The sequence below is a fragment of the Andrena cerasifolii genome, chromosome 1, assembly GCF_050908995.1.
Source record: "Andrena cerasifolii isolate SP2316 chromosome 1, iyAndCera1_principal, whole genome shotgun sequence".
NCBI classification, from domain to species: Eukaryota; Metazoa; Arthropoda; class Insecta; order Hymenoptera; family Andrenidae; genus Andrena; species Andrena cerasifolii.
In genome coordinates, this window is record NC_135118.1 from 25,187,769 (window position 1) to 25,208,047 (window position 20,279).

Consider the following 20,279-nt stretch of genomic DNA (forward strand, 5'->3'; position numbering starts at 1 on the left):
TACAGTGTGGAAACTTGCCGCTGACTTTGAACGAAAATTGTGAAAGTTACACACTAATCAATTTTCTTTCCACATTTTTACGGGAAATAATCGTCTTTAATCAGTTATAAAATGTTTTACAAACATCCAATATTGATGCGGAATTTCTACAGGATAGAGAATGGAATTCTACAGCTCCATTTAAAATTTTAAGTGAAAATATTCATTCCTTCAAAACTTATGATGTACACCGTTTCTGAGAATGGTGTTTCGAGAAAACCGGCTTCAAGTTCGGGGTGTTACCTTTATCGTGTTACGTTCGCTGCTATAACTTCGACAATTATTTGAATTTTTTTATCAACATTTGTTTAAAATGTTCGTAAAGGATAAGACTTTCAGAAGCAGTAAAATAAAAAAATCGATTTTTTAAGCTGAAATAGTCGACTACCCCCTTAAGGGTTCTCTACAAATACCCAAACTACCGGAGCGCATCTATGTGCCAATCGCATCATAGATCTAACCCAAACGCCAAGTGTCTACATGCGGACGCTATTTTTTTTTTATTCAAATCTAGAAAAATTCTCAATCCCTCAATATTTATGAAAACCACTGGCAACGCGGTTCGCCACGTGATTCCTTCATCCAGTGTCTAAGTGCCACTATTACATTTCCATGGCGATGTTTCAAATCACGTACCTACTGCTTTTTCCGCGATGCACGCATCACGTAGCGCTACGTGTTTACGAAACCCCGCGAACTTCCTTGAACCGCGGGTGTATCCATTCCCTAACTAAACCTCCAATCACGTATTACCCTGTTCTTTGCATCCACGTCGAATCGCGCTCTATTGTTGTGCCATAAACCGTTTCTTCGTCGCCTCGCGGCTCACCGCGGACCACGTAGCGCGCCTACGCTTTTTGCCGCCCTCTCATAAAGCGCAAATCGCGTAGCACTGCGCCTTTCGCTCGCCGAAGGAGAGTTACACGGTGTCGAGAGCAGTTTCGACTAGCCAATACTTTCATTACTCGAGCGCGACACTTAACAACAAACGGGATGATCCTAAGAGTTTGCGGATGATCTTAAGATTCTTAAAACAATATTAGACTTTAATGATGGGTCAGGAAATGCAGCACGAGCTTGATGACCTGAACGAGTGGTGTGAAGTCAACAGGATGACGCTAAATATCTCAAAATGCTATGTTATGAGGTCACTCGGCAATAATCATCCTATGATTTATTCGTATATGCTCAACGACACGCCACTCCCGGTTGCAAACGAAGTTATGGACCTTGGCGTTTGTATTTCACCTGGGCTGGATTTCTCTAACAAGGAGACTATTTTATTTTAGGTGTCTGCCTCCGATCATTTTGATTTTTGGATATGTTATAGAGGACCGAAAAATAAGAAATACGTGTTTTTTTATTTTTCCCCGTTTTTATGTTTGGGGGGTGAAAACTACGTTCAAAGTTAGGGGTGAAAAATCATTTTTATGGATTTTTGAAAATACGGTAAAATACTCATAAAACTATATGCTCCACCCAGATCGCTTAGGGAAAAACCCTTATTCTATTATATCGTGTACAAAACGAAATATGGATCTTCTGACCCGATTAACCGGCTACTACAACAAGCAAACTTATATGCTGATGCAATTGATTTCTTTCATGAATCTGTGGACGTATTAAAGAGTAAATTGCACAGAATGCTAAAAGCGAACGTTGAAAATAGCTGGTAATCCGTTAACGCGACAAAACTAAATTTAATAGTATAGTATACACTTTTAATTCCACCCCTCACTTTTCACTTTTATTCTATTTTCTATGTATTTCTATTTTCATTTTCGTTCTCATTTTCATTTTCTTTTTCTATTTCATCTTCTTTTTCTATTTCATCTTCATTTTCATTTTCATTCTTATCTTCATTTTCATTCTTATTCCCATCTCCATTCTTATCTTCATTTCCATTTTCATTGTACATATTTTTCATTTCTCATTACTCATTCTTCACCTCTATTTTTTCATTTTTCTCCCCATTGTTAAGTATAATTTGATACAGTATGCATGTATTTAGATTTATTTTTATTCAACACGCAAAATTTTATATATCCTTGCTACATAATGTGTTCTAACCCGTTTATGATTAATAAATAAATAAACAAACGAATGACGCGGTTGGGTTTCATTCTCATATCACAGCTCGTTTATTACCGAATTTCTGTGCCACAGTGCTTCCCCCCAGCGCCGTGCGCAATGGCTGTAAGTGGAGCGTTAATGCTCGCAGAGAAGCATCTTTGTTTCGTGTTCCCCGTACGGTAAGCAAACCTTTCAGTCGCGTCGACAAAGCGCATTAGGACGAACCCTGGCGGCGGAGAAACCGGTCGAACGCCCCGCGACGTACGCCAATGGAGACTCGCCCGGTCGAACTAGGGAATACTATTTTCAGGCGGCTGGGGTTTCAGATGCGAACTTAATAATTCATCGGCACGTCGCCCGCAGTGGATCCTGTCAAGCCCAATTTGTCAGAATTACCACGTGTCGCTTCCACTAGCGATTTCGATTGGCTTCCGTAGGCGCCCGTAAAAATTTGAGCTCGGCAACGGTGAAAATGGGAAAAGTCAGGCGGCTATCGCGGGGACATCCCAGAAACAAGAACGATAAATCTTCGACTAGAAGACGGGCGGAAGAAAGCCAGCGGGAACAGGAAGTTCCCCGGGCCTCCATAGCGATCCGAGGACGTTTTCTCAGGGCTTTCGCTACTCAGGCACAGCGTTCCGCCGCATTTCAATTTAAACGGACGCGAAAACACTTCCACCGAGCTGCGTTCGTTTGTTTTTTTTTTTTTTTTGTTTGTTTCCTTTAAACACCGCGCTTCTCGCTTCGACGAGTTTTTCAGCTCCTCCGGCCCCCTCCGCAAACGCGCGGAAGCAACTCGATACCGCCGAGCACCGATATAGTCGCTCGTCACTTCGCGCGCCATCTCTGATTCCCCGAGCAAAAGAAACCCCACGTTAATCGCCCATCACATCCAACTTTATCACGTGTCCAGCTAAGAAACGTTATCCAAACACCGCTGGGTGTGTTTCAGCGCGAAGAAGTTTCTCCATAAATTTCCGAAACGGGAAGGAGAATTCATCGGCCGTCACGCGATAAGCCTGCGCGTAATTAATTATACTTTTCCACTTTCGCTGCTTTATTTTTTCCCCCCTACCGAACCGCCCGTAAAAAAGAACTGTATCAATCATTCCGCTCGGCCGGCCGTCCTCCAGCGACCCGCTGCTCTTCCTCTCCCATCTATCTAGCCGCCTGTTTTTCTCCCTGCCCCCCGCCCCTATACCCTGTCGCCGAACCAGGAGGCGCGGCGGTTCGCCGGGCGGAATCAAACGAAAGGAGGCACTCGGAGAGGTCCGCCGGGCCGGTCATTATCTAAAACGTTCCGAGGTAAGCTATTAAATGCCATCGGTGGTATCTTTCTCGGTGGCCCCCAGCTCTCTCGTCGTGCCTGTCGCTCCCCGGCCTCCTTTGGACCGAGGCTGGCGCTCCGCTCGGCGGCTTTCACGGTCCCGGGGCCTAGACATGGGTGGCCTTTTTCCTTCCTCCGTTCCCGTGTTATAAAGAACGGAATCGAAGGAGAGGGGACGTGTATGGGCAGCGAAGAAAAAGACAGAGGGGAAGAGGACAGATATCTCTCACTACCGAGAACTGGCATTCCAGCCGCCTATTTCGAGAATGACTGGACCCGTTTTGTGTCGCGACATGTACCCTCTATTTCTCCCTTTTTTTCCCATCTCTGTTCATTGGAATCACGCCAGTTTCGCCGGCAGCAGACTCGCCCAGTATTTCCGTCCCGCTCCCTCCGGTCCCCCGGCTACGCGTATCCTCCTCAACCCCTTTTCCTTGCCCATCCTTCTTCCTTTTCCACTCTCTCTCTCTCTCGCTCTCGCTCTCGCTCTCTCTCTCTCTCTCTGTCTCCGTGCAGCGACGTTTCGTTCGATACTCGGGCGCGTGCGACTACACCACCAAGTCGACGCTGCATGTCCTACCTAGTCCCCACTCTCTTTCACTCGCGACAAGACCCCTCTTGGTTCCTTCCTCCTCTACGCGCCGTCTTCTTTCTTCCTGCCTAGCGCGTTTTGTCGCTCGAGTCTGCAACGCGGCGCGCAACGGGAGTAGGGCTGGGACTATTCGAATAATTTAATATTCGAATAATTTAATATTCGAATATTTTACAAGTATTCGAATGTTTTACAAGTATTCGAATGTTTTACAAGTATTTGAATGTTTTATAAGTATTCGAATATTTTACAAGTATTCGAATATTTTACAAGTATTCGAATGCTACGAATAACCTTCGAATATTTGAGGATACTGAGGTATTCGAAAGCATGGTGTAAAGTGGGTAAAAATTAGCTTATAAGATTTCACCCCTGACAAATGAACCTAAAGAACTTGATTTACAATTCACACCATATTATTCGAATACTTAAAATAAATATTCGAATAATATTCGAATACTTAAAATAAATATTCGAATAATATTCGAATACTTAAAATAAATATTCGAATACTTAAAATAAATATTCGAATAATATTCGAATACTTTGATACTCGAATTATATTCGCCAAATAATTGAGCATCTAAAGTATTCGAATATTCGAATACCGAAAAATTCGACAAATAGTCGCAGCCCTAAACGGGAGTAGTAATTATTACCAGTGGGAGTGAATCGGCTACCTTGCAGGAGTATGTAAAAAAAAGTGACCAGTAGTGGGCCAAACAGGTGAGCTGCGTTTGACGGGTTACCCATTTTTCTTTCAACGGGGCTTCGGAAGCATTGCCTGTTATCTGTTAAAAGGACTGGCATGTTTTCTTCCGGATACGCCGCGCGATATGTTTCAATTTCCCCCCCGCGGAGCAGGGGGAGGAACGGGACGACGGCCGGCTTCCTAGAAATTCGCAGACGCTCAATTCGGTATTATGGTCGTGAAATGGATTCTAGGGTGACGCCAAGTCTAATAATACCGAGATTAAAGTGAAATATGTGTGGCGACGCCGGTCTACCGCGAGCGAATCGCCGACGGGGTTCACACGGGCTCGATCACGGAAAGCAATACGATGGACGTATCCACCGGAGTGGTAGATAAATACCAAACGTTTTTAACCGTTCAAGCCGACCATCGCCAGCAGCGAGCACTGTCTCCGTTTATGAAAACATGTTTGCTCTCTTCTTGATACCAAACGCAATAAAGGAAAATAGCATGCAAATCTTTATACTAGTTTGCAGTGGCGGATTTAAAGGGCGAGCGATGAGCAGTTGTCGCGTGGGCCCGCCCCTGCCCCGGAGGACCCGCAGGGTAGGGTTGCCAACCGTACTATTGTATACAGTATTGTACTATATTTTTGTCCTGTGTACCTACTATATACTGTTAGAAAAATATATAGTACGCAAAAATACTATATTTCCGATATATCGACACAATTCTACAATTTTTAAACTTAAATTTGCGAAATTAAGCATTACCAGAGAGGATGTTCTTTATAATGAATATGAAGTGGCGGGAAGAGAGCAACAGAGCCAGTCTATCTCTCATAAAAAATGTTAATCTGGACTTTCAGTGCACTCAAACCTTTAACATATTTGTTAAAGACAGTCAATTAATAATGCAAAATGCACAAAAAATGTACATTTAAAAAATAAGATGTTTTAATGTAGTTTTATTTTGTACCACTTTCCTTTGAAAAGTACTATACTTCTTCATGATGTACTATATTTATCACATTTGGCTGTAAAGTACTATATTATCCCGAAAAGAAGTTGGCAACCCTACCCCAGGACCGAATCCAAAAAAAATTATGATTTTATCCTAACACTATATTATTTTCCGTACTTTTCTGTACACCTGTAGGAATCGATGGACCCACAATTCGCTACAATATCATACTTCTTCCTACCGATCAGACCACCCCTAACGCAGGGGCTGCAGGTACTATAATAAAATCGGTGGAGCGGCGCGCCACGCAACAAATTCATTACGCGCGAATTATCTGCTCCTCGGCGCCGTTCAATTCACGCCCGGGAACAGCTTTTCCACGGCAACAAGGCAACGAGAACACTTTCGGGGAGGGGGAATAGTTATCGCGTTCCTCGTCCCGTCCGCCGGGCCGTCCCGCTTTGACCCACTGCTGTCGGCCCTCTCTGTCCCGCCCGCGACGGTGAGCCGCGGCGCTCGCCTGTGCGCGGGGGGGAGATGGATTCCCGATGAAAAGCTCGACGAGCTCGACGGAGCACGGGCAACGGCCGGGAGCCATTCAAAAAGCGTATTGCAAAATTTCTGCGCCCGGCCTAGAGGATAAAGTTCCCTTTCTCTCGATGCATAGGCAAATCTGGTCGGGACGAAGTGACTCGGAAACGTAATTTCGACGGAGAGCCGAAAGAGGAGTGGCGCGGAAACGAGCCCGGGAATAGTTAACCCTGATATTCTCACCCCCGGGGGGATCACACACCGCCACTCTTCGACTTTCCCCGACTTCTCTGCCTCGCAATGTCGTTATTGGCTGCTCACCGCCCTCCCCCCACCCCTTTCCCACCGCTGGTCCCTTTGCCGTAACAGTCCGCTCGCTATTCTCATCGATACTAGACTCCACTGGCACCTGCGGTTCGCTAGCGCGATCGGGCGCGACTAAACGCTGACACCGCTCGTTTGTCGCCGTTTCCCCTGCCATTCCGGACGTGACTGCTTCGCATTCCGTACGGGCGCGTAACGTGCGTGAGACCGCGGGTCCGTGGCAGTGGACCCGTCGTCCCCCACCATTGGCCGTTAGCACGGGAACCGGGGAGGGGAGACGGAGGCCGCGAGCAAGTGTTGCAGGGCGAGTGAGAGTTATGAATAAAGCATTTAATTACATTCTTTTTTCGAGTATTCTCCTTTGTGCGACAGAGCGTATAACCCTTTATCCGCGCGATTGGTTAAGTGGTTTCAGCAGCTGCCTCCTTCTACCTAGCATGCACGATGAACAAAGGTGGGAGGAGAGGGGGGGGGTGACTGCGATGGTTATAATTTATCCTGCACTTGCTTATTTACTACGCCCATTATCGTCGTAACGCAGTTTGCATGCTCTCGCGAATTTCAACGCTTGCGGGCTGGGTTAAGGGGGAGGGGTTGGAGAATAGGGGTGCGGCGAGCAGATTGAAAACGAGGGATGCGGAACACGCGAATGATAGGCGAAAGCAGATCGGGAGAACGAGAAAATGAAAACGGGGCGAAATTGGGGCGAACATGTTAGAGCGGGTGCGATGGCTATGAAAGCAAATTACTTATTAACGAATTTGGGGAAACTTAGCCCCTTGCTGCGCGAGCTCGTTCTGGCTGTGTTCGATACTTTATTGGATGGGGATGACGGAAAAATTGTGCGAAGATTTTATGACAAAAACCACAGAAATAAATTTTTCAATTCGACAAAATAAATGCAAATGGCATTTGAAGAACTGATACGAGTATCAAGTGCCACCAATTTTACTGTTAAATGTTTTAATACAAAGCTCGTGTAGACTCGCAAATGTTTATGTTCGTGTGAGGTTAAACCGATCGCAAAGAATTAATCCAGATTTTCAAGTTGCTTCAAACACTTATATTGTGTTATCCAAAGATCTGAAAATAATTTCAAGCCATGGATTCAATTCCTGCTGGTGCGTGAGATATCTTTTCGTCCTCAAAATAATTGTGTTTCGGTTTTTAATACGTAATTTATACAATTTTTAAAGTAGTGTTTTAGAAATAAACTTTTCATATAAGAATCAATTTTCAATACATAAAATAGTTATCAATCCCATAATATCCTGCAATGATTTTCATTCCTATTTTACGTTGGACTATTTTCATTCTATACATGCAATTATTAATTGCACTTTTTTAGTAAATTCTTAATAAAAATTAGTTTTTAAAAATAAGTGCTTTTTTCAAGACAGAGGCTGCACACGCAAAATACATGAATACTAATTAGCTCGCTGTACGCAAATAAACCTATTAAATTTTCGTGACAAGTTAGTATGTCTTCAGCAATGGTAGAGATATTTTGAAAGGACGAGTTAACTCGTCCCTGCCAAGTGACAGGTTAAGCTAGCAAGCGGGCTGCCGACTACCCGGTGCCGGGACCAGAGGAAGCATTCTTTCCAGAAAATTAGAACGCGCCGGCGTTTAACGGTATTAATATCTGTCTAAACAATTTACGGGCCAGCGGGCCGGTGGCCCGTGTTAATAATTCCCAGGAACCGAGAGCAGAGAGAACAGGATGAAGCTGGGATATTTTTTCTCCGGCGCTCATTATTCCGAGCTAGCGCAGAAATAGAGGAATTCGTCAAGAATATTTCACTGTCGAATAACGGGGCGTGCGCGCGCACACACTGCGCGTCCCACTGGGGCTTCGGCTAGCGAGATGGGATGGGGCAAGGGGACGCGCTGGACGGCGTGAAAGGTACACACGAAGTGCAAGCAGAAAAAACCTCGACAAGAAGGAAACAAAAGATGGAAAGGAACTATGCGAAGAGAGAAAGAAACCTGCATTTATGTGTGTTTATAAAAATATATATATATATGTACACATGTATATACTTACTTACTTCTTTTTCTCGAAAGGTCGACAGTTTCGCTGCTTATTGCGGTCGTCTGGTATTCCACGGCAGCCTAATAATAGAAGGCTGTTTTCGTGGAAGGAAGCGAGGGAAGTCGTTGCTCCGAATTATTCCGCGCCTCGGACCTGCAACAAGGCGCATAAAACGAAATTAATGCGGCAATAATCGTTTCGGGCGTAGCGTAATTCGCTAAGCCGGCCTTCTCCCTTGAGGCCAGTTTAATTCCGCAATAATTGTTCTACACGGCGACTAATCACTGCGATATTACATTTCGCGACACTGTACGTCTGTTTACCTTTCCCGCCTAATATCAATTTCCGCGCGACGCCACACCGAAGACGAGAGAGCCGCCTTTCGTTTTCCCTTTGAAACTGGCTTAACCCACCTGTGCGAAACCACCGATTATTACCATTATGTTAATGCTAATAACCAACGTTATTACCATTATTATTATTAGTATCGGTGTTATTGCAATTCTGGTCACCATTAATGCAGCGTTGCCACTACCTCTGCCACTGCTACCATTGTTACTCCCCGCTGATATTATTACTGTTACATTGGAATAAAAATCACGAACTATACCGATCGCAGAGCAGGACGTAACACGTCGGAGAGAGCGTGCAGTGAATTCGCTGTTTTTCCACGACGCGCTTCTCACTGCGCGCCTGGCATTGTTACTCCCGGGAATTGTTATTTTAACGGGACGACACGTCTCGGCGACCCGGCCCGCTCTCCGCGCTAGATATTAAAGTCGGCGGTACAATGACGCGCGAATCCTCGCTACTCGGCCGGCGCGTATCAAACGGGGCATAAAGCGCGGAATAAAGTGCCGGGGCGTGTGCAAAAGCGAGACACTTGTCTGTTTACCGGGAACCGAGGTCCCGAGGAGCGCTCGGCAAACATCCGCGCGCCCGGCGTAGAGGGAGCACCGGCGGGAGGCATATATCGATACGGAACAACCTATTCCCCGTGCATCCTCGAATCTGGGATAACTGTAGGTGTCGCTCCACTTCCGTTAGAGCCGCCGGCAAATATGGCCGACGTAGGGGCGATAAAATTTGATTCCACGATACCCGTCGCGAACGAACCTCGGTCTCCGAACGCGACAGACCTCGATCATGACCCCCGCCGCGTAGTCGCGATCTATATACAGGGTGATCGGAAAGAATCGAGTCGCTTCAAATATTCTTTGCTGTAGTTTAAGGGGAGGTTCTGGTCTAGAGCCCCAAAAAATAGGTGATATTTAGTAATTAATTAAAGGAAAACTACTTTATATAATTTAATGGGACTTGTTGCATTGTATTAAGGATGTCTTATGTTATAGAAATATATTTTTTGTTTTATAATTAATCAGTGCAAACAGCCCTGGGGAGTCGTTTAAGTTAAGGCGTCAAAAAATTGATCCAAATCGGTGGGACCTGTATCTCTAAAAGTTATTATCCGATTCGACTGAAACCTTTTTTATTTTGAAGATTATTCTTTTTTCTAGGGGGGGGGAACTAAAAAAAATTACAAAACTTACATTTTTTTTAGAAAATAACGACACTTCACGTTTGAAATCACTTTTCCCTGTATTTTTCGTCCTTTCAACGCCTTTAAAAATTATAAATTTTCAACTTTTTGTAATTTTTTTTAGTCCCCCCCCCCCCTAGCCAAAAGAATAATCTTCAAAATAAAACAAGTTTCAGTCGAATCGGATAATAACTTTTGAAGATACAGGTCCCACCGTTTTGAGAACACTGTTTCGAGAAAAACGCATTTGAAGTTTTACGTGAGCGCCGAGTAACCGGTTGTGACCCATGTATTTGCCGCGACTCAAATGCCTATAACTTCGGGAATTTTACGAATTTCAACAAATCCTTTCAAACCCGTTTTCCTAAAAGGTTGAACATTCGAAAAATGAAATAAAAGAAAAATCGACATTTAGACCAGAACCTCCCCTTAAATCTGAATCTGATGGAAGTGTGGTGAAAATGGTGCCTCCTAGGGGCAACTCCATAAAAAACTTGAGAAAAGTAAAAAAATTACGCCAAGTACATGAAATCAAATAAATCGCAAAAAATAGAAGATAATAATAATTGTAAAATAGATAATCTTGGAGAAGACGAAGAAAAATCTTAAAATTTCCGACAGATCCATGAGACGATATTACGATATCTCCGTTATGCGCGGACCGATTTTATCGAATTTGGTCTTATTCGAAAGCTTATGTGCGGTTTACATAAGAAAAATACCACTAAATTTAGGAAATATTGTAGGCGTGATGAGATATTAATGAAAGAGTATTTTCGAGATGAAATTTCTTCGAGATTATTACTACCGGTGGTTGCCTCTAATAAATTCGAATCAGATGCTCGGAATGGCATAACGGGTGGGACGTTTGCGAGTGATATACGCTTGAAGTGGATTTTGGGAAATTAAGGGCGGAGGGATCTTAATATTGTCGGACAGTTTATATAATGTACTTCCCACGTACAGTTTCCATAGCGCCAGCTTAATTTCAGGATATTAAGGCGATTCATATTTAATGAATTGCCAGCTTGGAGCGTCAGGATGGACGCAGGGGGTTGAACTGCCCGAAACAAGGGAACCGGCGTTCCTCTGCGTAACGCTGACGTGGAAACTTGACGATTAATAAAATTAGTCGCAGGCATTGTTAACGTCTAGCGTACAGGGATGAATTATATCCGGCGGTCCGCGTCCAATTACATTACACGGGGGGGTCATTATTGCCGTAGAGGGCTACGACGCTTCCCCAGAGAACCGGAAGCCCGTCCCACCCACCCGCCTTCAGGAATGGCGGATAATCGGCCTCTCTATTAAACTTTTATCCGGACTTCGCGGAAGATGCATCCAGAGAGAAGGCTCGAAGCGTTCTTAACGATTGGCGAACGGACACGCAACAGCTACATTATGCATTCACCGGGGAACGATCAAAGAAATCTCGTCCAGCTGGGGCGCTCGCATTCCTCTGCTCCTGCTGTATTTCTGCCCGCACGAAATCGAATGTTGCTCTACTTCCCTGATGCTCCACGTGTAGGTGGATGGTATTGTTACGTCGGGGCTCGGCAGGTTTTGAGGCCCGTTGCACAACGGCCTCTCCAAGGGATATCCCGAGGGGCTAGAAGGCCTTTTCTGGTAGGTCCTTGGTCCTTTAAGGGGAAACACCAGTGTGACGGCCGGAAAAGTAAGCCGTTTTTAAGAATTTTTTTTCAGGAATAATTTACAGTTTTCGTGGAAAATTTTATTACCTACTTTTAGTACGGTGTCTTAAGAGACTATACAAAAAAATAAATTGGAAAACATCCATAAGTTTTAATATATTAATTAATCTTCTAGACCCCCACACGCGAGCTGGTCGAAGGTGTAACTATGGAACAGCAGGTCCGAAATCAAATTTGATTTTGTTTTTATAAACTATATGAGTGTAGTTTCCGTTGTACGTGCCGATTTCTTAAACAAATTATTTTTGGAAAAATGGTGCGCTTTAGAAGAAATGTTTCGAAAATCCGCGAATAAGATGGACAGTTTTTCGAGTGTATTTAAAAAAATTTGCTCTCGATCAAAGAATCCGTATGTACAATGGGAACTACACTTATATAGTTTATAAAAAAAAATTAAATTTGATTTCCGACCTGCTGGTCCATAGTTACACCTTCGATCAGCTCGCGTGGGGGGGTCTAGAAGATTAATTAATATATTAAAATTTATGGATGTTTTTCTATTTATTTTTTTTTTTGCATAGAGTCTTAAGACAGTGTACTAATGGTAGGTAATAAAATTTTTCTATGAAAACTGTAAATTATTCCTGAAAAAAAATCTTAAAAAATGTTTTTTTTATTTTAGATAATTTGATTCCGAATGGCAGCGCTCACCGCAAAACCAAATTTTTAAAAAGGCTTCTCGGATGTGGGTTGTTATTTTATTATAAACATAAATATTTTTCCACGAAAAATTACCAAATGTTCTTTAAATGTTGCTGTTTTAAATGCAAAATGTTCCGTAAGAATATACGCTTCCGCTTTTTCAAAAAAAATTCACAAACATTCGCCTCTTTTCGGCCACTTTGGTCAGGTCAAGAAATATCACATCTTTGGAAATTTATTTCGAAGTGACATAAACACTTTTATGGATAAAAATTTATCAATGAAGATAGACACATCTTTGAATAATATATACAATTTTTTTTTCAAATATCAAAACATTCTGAAAACTTTAAATGCGTTTTTCTCGAAACCACGTTTTCCGAAAGTAACTACTTACACTGACGGCATTGAACCGTCACGGACATGATGTGTGTAAATCCGCCTTTATGTAACATACGAAAGAGTTGAGAAGAAGCGATTACAATGGAAGATTTGGTACCCTAAATTAGCAAAATGGATTAAATAAATGGACAATATAAATCACATCCAGCGCTGTTTGTCCCCTGCTATTTGGCTTGTAGCAAGAATACCTTACCTAAATTAGTTCAGTTGAGCATGAATAGCTTCCTGCATTAATTGAACGCCCTCCAGCTCAAATCACCAACGCGCTTCCCAAACAAGGGACAAGAGAAAACCCCTATCGCGCTATCCGCCATCAGATCCCATCGAAATCGAATCCACGCGCATTTGCCTAATTAAAACCCTCCGGAACGTCAAACATCAGATCACGGAGGGAATGAAGTATAATAACCATTGATAAATACACCCACAACACGATGATATAGATTCATGATAGCAACCAAATTGCTAATTAAATGCAGATACCACTGACTACCGTTCCTCCACTATACACCACCATCAAGCTCCATTACATCATCCCTCAGGTTACTATAAACGGTAAAACGTTTCAACCTAAACATCATCCTCTGTCGAATGACCAGCTTTAAGCTAATATGTCCAAAAGCCTAACTAATCATCAGTGGCGGATTTAACAGGCGGCCGGTGAGCAATTGCCGCCTGGGCCCCTACTCAGAAGGACCCGCTGGGTCCTATCTTCCAAAAAAAATTATGACTCGGTGCAAGCACTACCTATATTGTTTTTGTTTCCCATAATTTTCATACCACACGCGACGCGCGTCAATCTATTTGTAATTATGTATAAAGTATAAAAATTCGAGATTTTCATAAAAAAAATTAAGAAGTCACCGGATTTTTTTTAATGAAAAGCTCGAATTTTTACGGACCATATCAGAGGTTTGCGCCGAAATGACACATGTTCTACACGTCCTGTAATTTTTTTCAAGTCGATTTGAACCTCAATTCGCTCGCAGTCAGGAAAAAATGAAGAGAAATAAATATTCGAGAAAAACGCGTTTAAAGTTTCTGGGCAAAGGCGACGCTATAGGTTGGCGCTTAACGTTTTTAGCTGCCAAATAAATCTACAATTTTACAAATTTTACTATAAACCAAGCGGCATTTTATTGAGAAAAGATAGTACTTTCGGAAAACGCAATAAAAAATAGATTTTTCGACTGCCTAGTCCCCTTAAGAGTTACCCACCCCCTTAACCCCTATAATACCATTCACACTGACCATTTTCCAGACATCCATTTCATTCTTGCAGAGTACTCCCTCTTGTTCCACTTATGCTTAGATAATCTCCATCTCGCCAGATCGATTTAGCCCGATATAAAATCGTAACCAGTACTGTCTCTGCGTCACCAAAATATATTGTATTATTAAACTAAAATCTGCAACGTTCCACAACCGCATTTCCCACACCGCGAGCTCCCCTTGTACGATTAAAACACCCACCAACGTCGACCCTGCAATTATAAAGCACTAAAAACAGCGAAGTGAAAAGTGGGGTTCGAAAAAAAAAAAAAAAACGAGGGGAGGCTCGATAATAGTATCCGTTGACGGGAGTCGAATTTTAATCGCGAACGGAATTGCTGCTCTCGATCCGCCAGACTACCGTGGATCACCATAAACTATCCAATTACCCAGACCCACCGACACGCGTTCCCATCTACGGAAACCGTAGGAACCCGGCACCACCGCCGCCCCCTCCGCCCCCCGTTCAGCCTGACCCCCCTTCGATTTAATCCTCGTCTACAAAACCGCAATACCTGGAAAGCTAGCTTCGATCGCGCCTATCCGCATCGATCGGTGGCTTCTGATTAAAATGGTTCGCAGAAACGATGGAGGGCGGGGGTGGGTGCACGAAGGGCGGGAGGGTGGCTGGAGGTTGCTGGATTCGGGTGCAGCCCGTCGGGCGAACTACACCTCGCCAATGAGATAAGGGCTCCACGATGGATTGAAGGCGTAGATACGGTTGATAGAGAGGCGGAGGGGAGACATTGGGAGATGACGATATAGCGAGGTTCAGAGAGACGACGATGCGCGCGAGGTGGTATCGGAGCTAGCGAATACGTTTATCTTGATCCATCGAGGTCGCGTTACATGCTCGCCGCCGCGAAGCGTTTCATCAACGTCGTTCTCTCCTCGCGCAGTTCCCTCATCGACGCCGGATTCCGCTGCCCCTTTTCTGCTCCTTCGTTTTTTTCTTCCGTCCTCCGTTCGGCCGCTAGACGGCTGCAGGCTTACCGGCGTGGCCGGGGGAGGGTAAAAGATCGCCGGGCGCTTAAGTCATTTTTCTCTGACCTGAGAATTACGGCCGGGCGTGATCCATCGATTTGCGGATCTCGAGCAGGGGGGCCTCTGGTCGCAGGTATATAGTGCGGTGTGATTCGGGTGTGATCGAGTCATCTTGGGTTTCTGGGGAGCGTCGGTCGAAGGGTGGTGGCGAGATTCGAAGGGAAGGAGATTTTGGGGACCTGTGAGTTTGATGTCTTACAGTCAGAGGAATGTGGGGTGTTGAATCCAGGGCCTTAATATGTTCTGATTTAAAGGGCTCGAGGTGTTATTTTGAGATCTCAAATTATTAAGGGGTCATTTCAGGCGAAATTGGACACTTTTTGGGGTAACATTTCGGATGTGGCTGAAATTTGAATGTGTTGTAGTCTTTAGGGATATATAAACATATCTCGAAGGATTTTTGACAATTTTGAAAAATGTCGATTTTACAGCTGTTTGAAGGTAAGTGCTAACTTTTTTTCAGTAAATTATAACTATGGAAGTAGTAGACGGATGGAGATGAGGTTTACGGCGATTTGTAGAAAAGACATTGAAGTTTTAAGAAAAAATTATTCCAGTTTCAGAAACAATTTTTTTTAAACATTTTTGTGCAATTATTTTAAACAAATGCAGTTTTTTAACAACGGGCGCGATTTTAAAAATCTGGAAAAAAACGGAATGTAGTTCTATCCTTCCTCTTTATAGTCTAATTGTCAAAAATATGGGCATTTTAAAATTGGGCTTGTAAAAATTGCCGAAAGTTGACGCGAAACTTTTCGATACCCTGAAGTAACATTTCCTTACTGATTTAAAATTGTAATATGAATACTCCCTTTGCAAGTACGTGCTTTTTTCTATTTTTTAATATTTAATCTGGCCATTTTTAAAGTAATACTGATCGTTACTTACCACTTTGAAGTGTCTCGTTAATAAATATTTATAATTTAAGTTCAAAAATCTGGTCGGGGGCGATTGTAACATCGACAGTCGGGGTCGGTTGTACCCGGACAGAACCGTATAGTGACAAAGAAGATTAATAATATTGTCTTGTTTGCATGGAATCCTATAGCACAGCACAAGCAAACCAAATAAAAAATGGGTGCAATGTACTGAATGTAAGGATTGATTACACGAAGAATGCAGCAGCCAAAACATTTTCTATTTCTGCCACAATGGCGACAGCGCATAATTGGTTATAAATTTTATTTTTTTCATTTATTATTATAATTAAAATCAATAAATATTTTAATTTTGTAAAGTTAAATTTGTGTTACTATCGACTCCGTGGTCGGTTGTAACACATTCTCGGCTTTTCATTTTTAATTAATAACCGGAATATTACTTGACATACAGCGAAACTGTTGTGGATCAAATAATCTCAGATAAGTAACATTCTCGTAAAAAAAAAACCGTTGTTGTAACTGTAATAGTTTTTGCGTAGGCGTATTCCAAAGTCAAAGTGTTACTACCGCCCCCGCTCTACCCTATTCCAAGATACCAAGTTTCCACTCCTCCAGAGTAGATCCCCAACACCGAAACAACCTCTCCAAATCCAATAACCCAAATGTACAGAATCCCCCATTCCAATTACTAAACGGACACTCGCAATTAGTGTTCCTTCTCGAGAATGCTTTCTCGAGAAATTTTATAATTGCTTATTTCTTATTTCTCGAGAAATACTATAATTTCTCGAGAAACTTAAGTCTAGGAAAAATATTATAAATCTCATTTATTTTCGCAAATGAATGTATTACTAGTTAATCGCGAACGTATAAACACATCTACAATTTATAATGCATCTTATTAATAACATTTGAACCTATATGAATTCCAATAGAAAATCACAGTAGAGAAGATTCGATACTATTAACTGCTGAAGGTGCTCTTAAATACTTATTTAAAAATTCAGAAAAATTGTATACTGAATTAGTACCCAATGAGTTTCTTGTGGCTATTAAAGAAGAAATATTGAAAAGAGGAGATAAGACTATTGTATCCCGTATAAAATTTATGCACGATCCAGAATTTCTTCCAAAATGGTCAAAAGACGCATTTTTTTTTATTTAACAGCCGAGATAGCTATATATAAATCGTCAAAATATAAAAGTAACAGATTTTGCCACAAAAAAAATAGATTCGCTGACGCTATATTAGACGCATTGTGCTATTTAAAAATAAATTTTAAAACCAAAAAGTAATGTTTCGCTTTGTACAAATTTTGTATTAAATAAATAAATTTACCAATTACTTTTAACATCAATTTTTTCATTTACACAAGTTTTGTATAAAGTAGACAGGAATAATCATTTAGTTAAAGTTTTCTTGTGCTTTTGATAAATATTATCAACATTATTCCAAAATTATAATTTTCGCAATATTTTAGAAGAATTCTCAAGAAATATGATCTCATTTCTCGAGAAACAAAAAATATCGCGAAATCAGGAACACTACTCGCAATCTTCTTCCCAATCAACCACCCTCCATCGATCATCCTCCAATCTCTTAACAATATAAGAAAGTCAGATGTCCGTCACCGATTCCAACCACCTAAATCCTCCACCACCCCCCAATCCCAACGCACAGTTGTTCCGACCGAAACGCGGATCAAGCGCCAGTGGGCGCATCGAGTCGCTCTCCGCCGACGATGAAGACGCGTTCCATCCATCCATCTCGGTTTTGTAAACAGAGCCGCGGCTCGCTCGTGCTTATAATTATCGGTGCACACCCCATAGAGTACCACGCCGTCGGGCGTTGTTCAATAATTAACACATTCTATCACAGCGTTCTTGCACCTCTACGCTTCCGTTGCATCGCTAAGCCTGAATTTCAACTTCGCCGGAGGCAAAACCCACTGACGACGGGGGGCGTCGCGACTGAATTAACATCCCTTAGTAATTCAACTACTAAGATACACCTAATAATTCCAAGTAACACAAAGCAGCTGCGCGTCGTCACCGAAACCCTCGCTAAAAATTTCCATCATAAAGCTCGAGATCGCCAAAGGCAATTAACACCAGTGGCCGAAGTAAAGCAGCGCCACCATCTGCAACGAATTCCGCGGCGCGCAAGGGATTAGCAAAAGAAGCATCCCGCCGCGCGGCCGCAAACGGCAGAAACCGCCCCGGCCGACGATATTTTACATCGAGCGCTAATGAAAATTTAAAATGGAACTGCTACGACGGGTCTAATGAAATCTATAAATCCGTACGGGGGCAACGGTTTAATCGGAACCGGCGGTGGTTCGATCCGTGCCGCCGGAGATATAGGCGAATGGGGTTTGATTGCCGTGGACGCAGCGACGCAAATTGAGGGAGCATCTCAATCTATTTTACGGAGGGGCACACAGTCGCGGGCGGATACATATCGGCGATTGGGGCCGTTATTGTGCCGTATAGGGAGGGAGGATCGTAAAAGGAAATGTCGAGATCATCAACCACCGTTGCGGTTATTAGCCCGCTCCTCTGCGCCTCCTCCGCCCCCGTAATCCCGGCGATCCATTCCGTCGCGAATGCCCGTCTAAACACGGGCCAGCTAACGATCCGTATTTTTGCCCCGATCCAGGGCGGCCTCCTCTCCCGACCCCCTGTTACGCGGGGGAGACGTATCGACAGGTAGGAAATTGTGACTGCCAAGCGCGGAGGAAGCGTTCGATCGAGCCCCGACGTCCGCGAGAAATAATTGTCTCGGTCAGGGAGTCGATGAACGGAATAATTACAATAATATCGGGTTTCGATGGTAAAAGGTAGGAAGCAATATCGTGTTCTTGGCCAGGGGATCTGTGCCCCAGCCCGATGGCAGGCGGGTTATATAGGCTGCAGGGTTGGAACGGAATCAAAAGAGGCTGTAGGAACTGGTTGTTCGTGAATCGAGGCGGACACGAGGCCTACTTTTCTGCCATTTATTCGATCGCGATCTGGTGAATCTGCTGAGGAAGTATTCTAGGAGTTCATTTAGCCCTGTGTATGTACACGGGCGGGAAACGCCTATGGGCGTGCGAGAGTATGGTTAACAGGTAGGGCTGAAGGATTCCCGCACACGGTGTACGTGAAGTGATTAGGTTGGGGTTTAATTGAATTTTATTATTAATGCGTGACTGGCTGTATTCGCTAGTGTTTCGTGAATAGTTTGGAACGTGACAGTGAACTAACTCGTTTCGCTCGAATAATGGAGTGTATGCAGCGGAGAGGGTGAACGCGAGGGAGGGGAAAAAAGTGGGAGTGGTGGAAGTGACAAAGAAGGTCTAAAGCAGAAATGTCGTCTCGATGGAAGATAACTCCTCGGGCGCGGCTCGTCATCGAAACTTTTGTCTACCAGCTCTCACGAGATGAGACGCGGGTTCATTTCCAGGGAGATCCGCTTAATGAGTAAAGCGAATAAGTGGCGCGGCACTTGCTAAACGCGATAACGACGACTCGGCTCCGGCAATCGGTAAACGCGATCGAGTCAAGTGCGCGGGCGGCTTTCACGGAACTACCGGCGCGAGAATACACCCCCGAGGATAGGGGTAGATGCTTTTTTCCAAAGCGTCCTCTCTAGGGAAAGCTGACTCTCCGGAGGTTTTCGAACAAGCGACAACTTTGGCGGCTCTATTCTGCTTCGTGTAATTGTGATGTGGTGTTTAACAGGTTTCTAAGCAGTCGTGTGAGCAACGGTAAATCTGGGGGAAACGGGATTCATATTTGGACCATAGACACAGAAATTCTGAACTACCAACTTTTCAATTTCTAATTTTCCCACTCACAATATCTCAATTCGTAATTTCCCTATTATAAATTCCTAACTTTCCATTTATTGATTTCCTAATTTCCAATTTATTTATTTCCTAATTTCACATTTATTTATTTCTCATTTATCATTTTCCTAATTTCACATTTCCCTATTTCCTAATTTCCCATTTCTCAATTTCTCTATTTCCTAATTTCCCATTTCTCAATTTCTCTATTTCCTAATTTCCCATTTCTCAATTTCTAATTTCCCATTTCCCATTTCTCAATTTCTAATTTCCCATTTCTCAATTTCTCTATTTCCTAATTTCCCATTTCTCAATTTCTCTATTTCCTAATTTCCCATTTCTCAATTTCTCTATTTCCTAATTTCCCGTTTCTCAATT

At 43.1% G+C, this 20,279-nt stretch overlaps 1 protein-coding gene across 5 annotated transcripts in view; it reads right to left on the reverse strand.

Annotated features, from left to right (window-relative positions):
- Window positions 1–20,279, reverse strand: part of LOC143371642 (uncharacterized) — a 185,319-nt gene that overhangs the window by 51,276 nt on the left and 113,764 nt on the right. For 2 of the 5 annotated variants that reach the window (XM_076817063.1, XM_076817073.1), the window contains exon 2: window positions 8,591–8,731. The exons of 1 other annotated variant lie outside the window; for it this stretch is intronic. The gene's annotated coding sequence lies outside the window, so the exon portion shown is untranslated. Of the gene's footprint in view, window positions 1–8,590; window positions 8,732–8,901; window positions 8,949–20,279 lie in introns of those variants that run through there. 2 more of the 5 variants (XM_076817083.1, XM_076817093.1) reach the window with 2 other exon arrangements.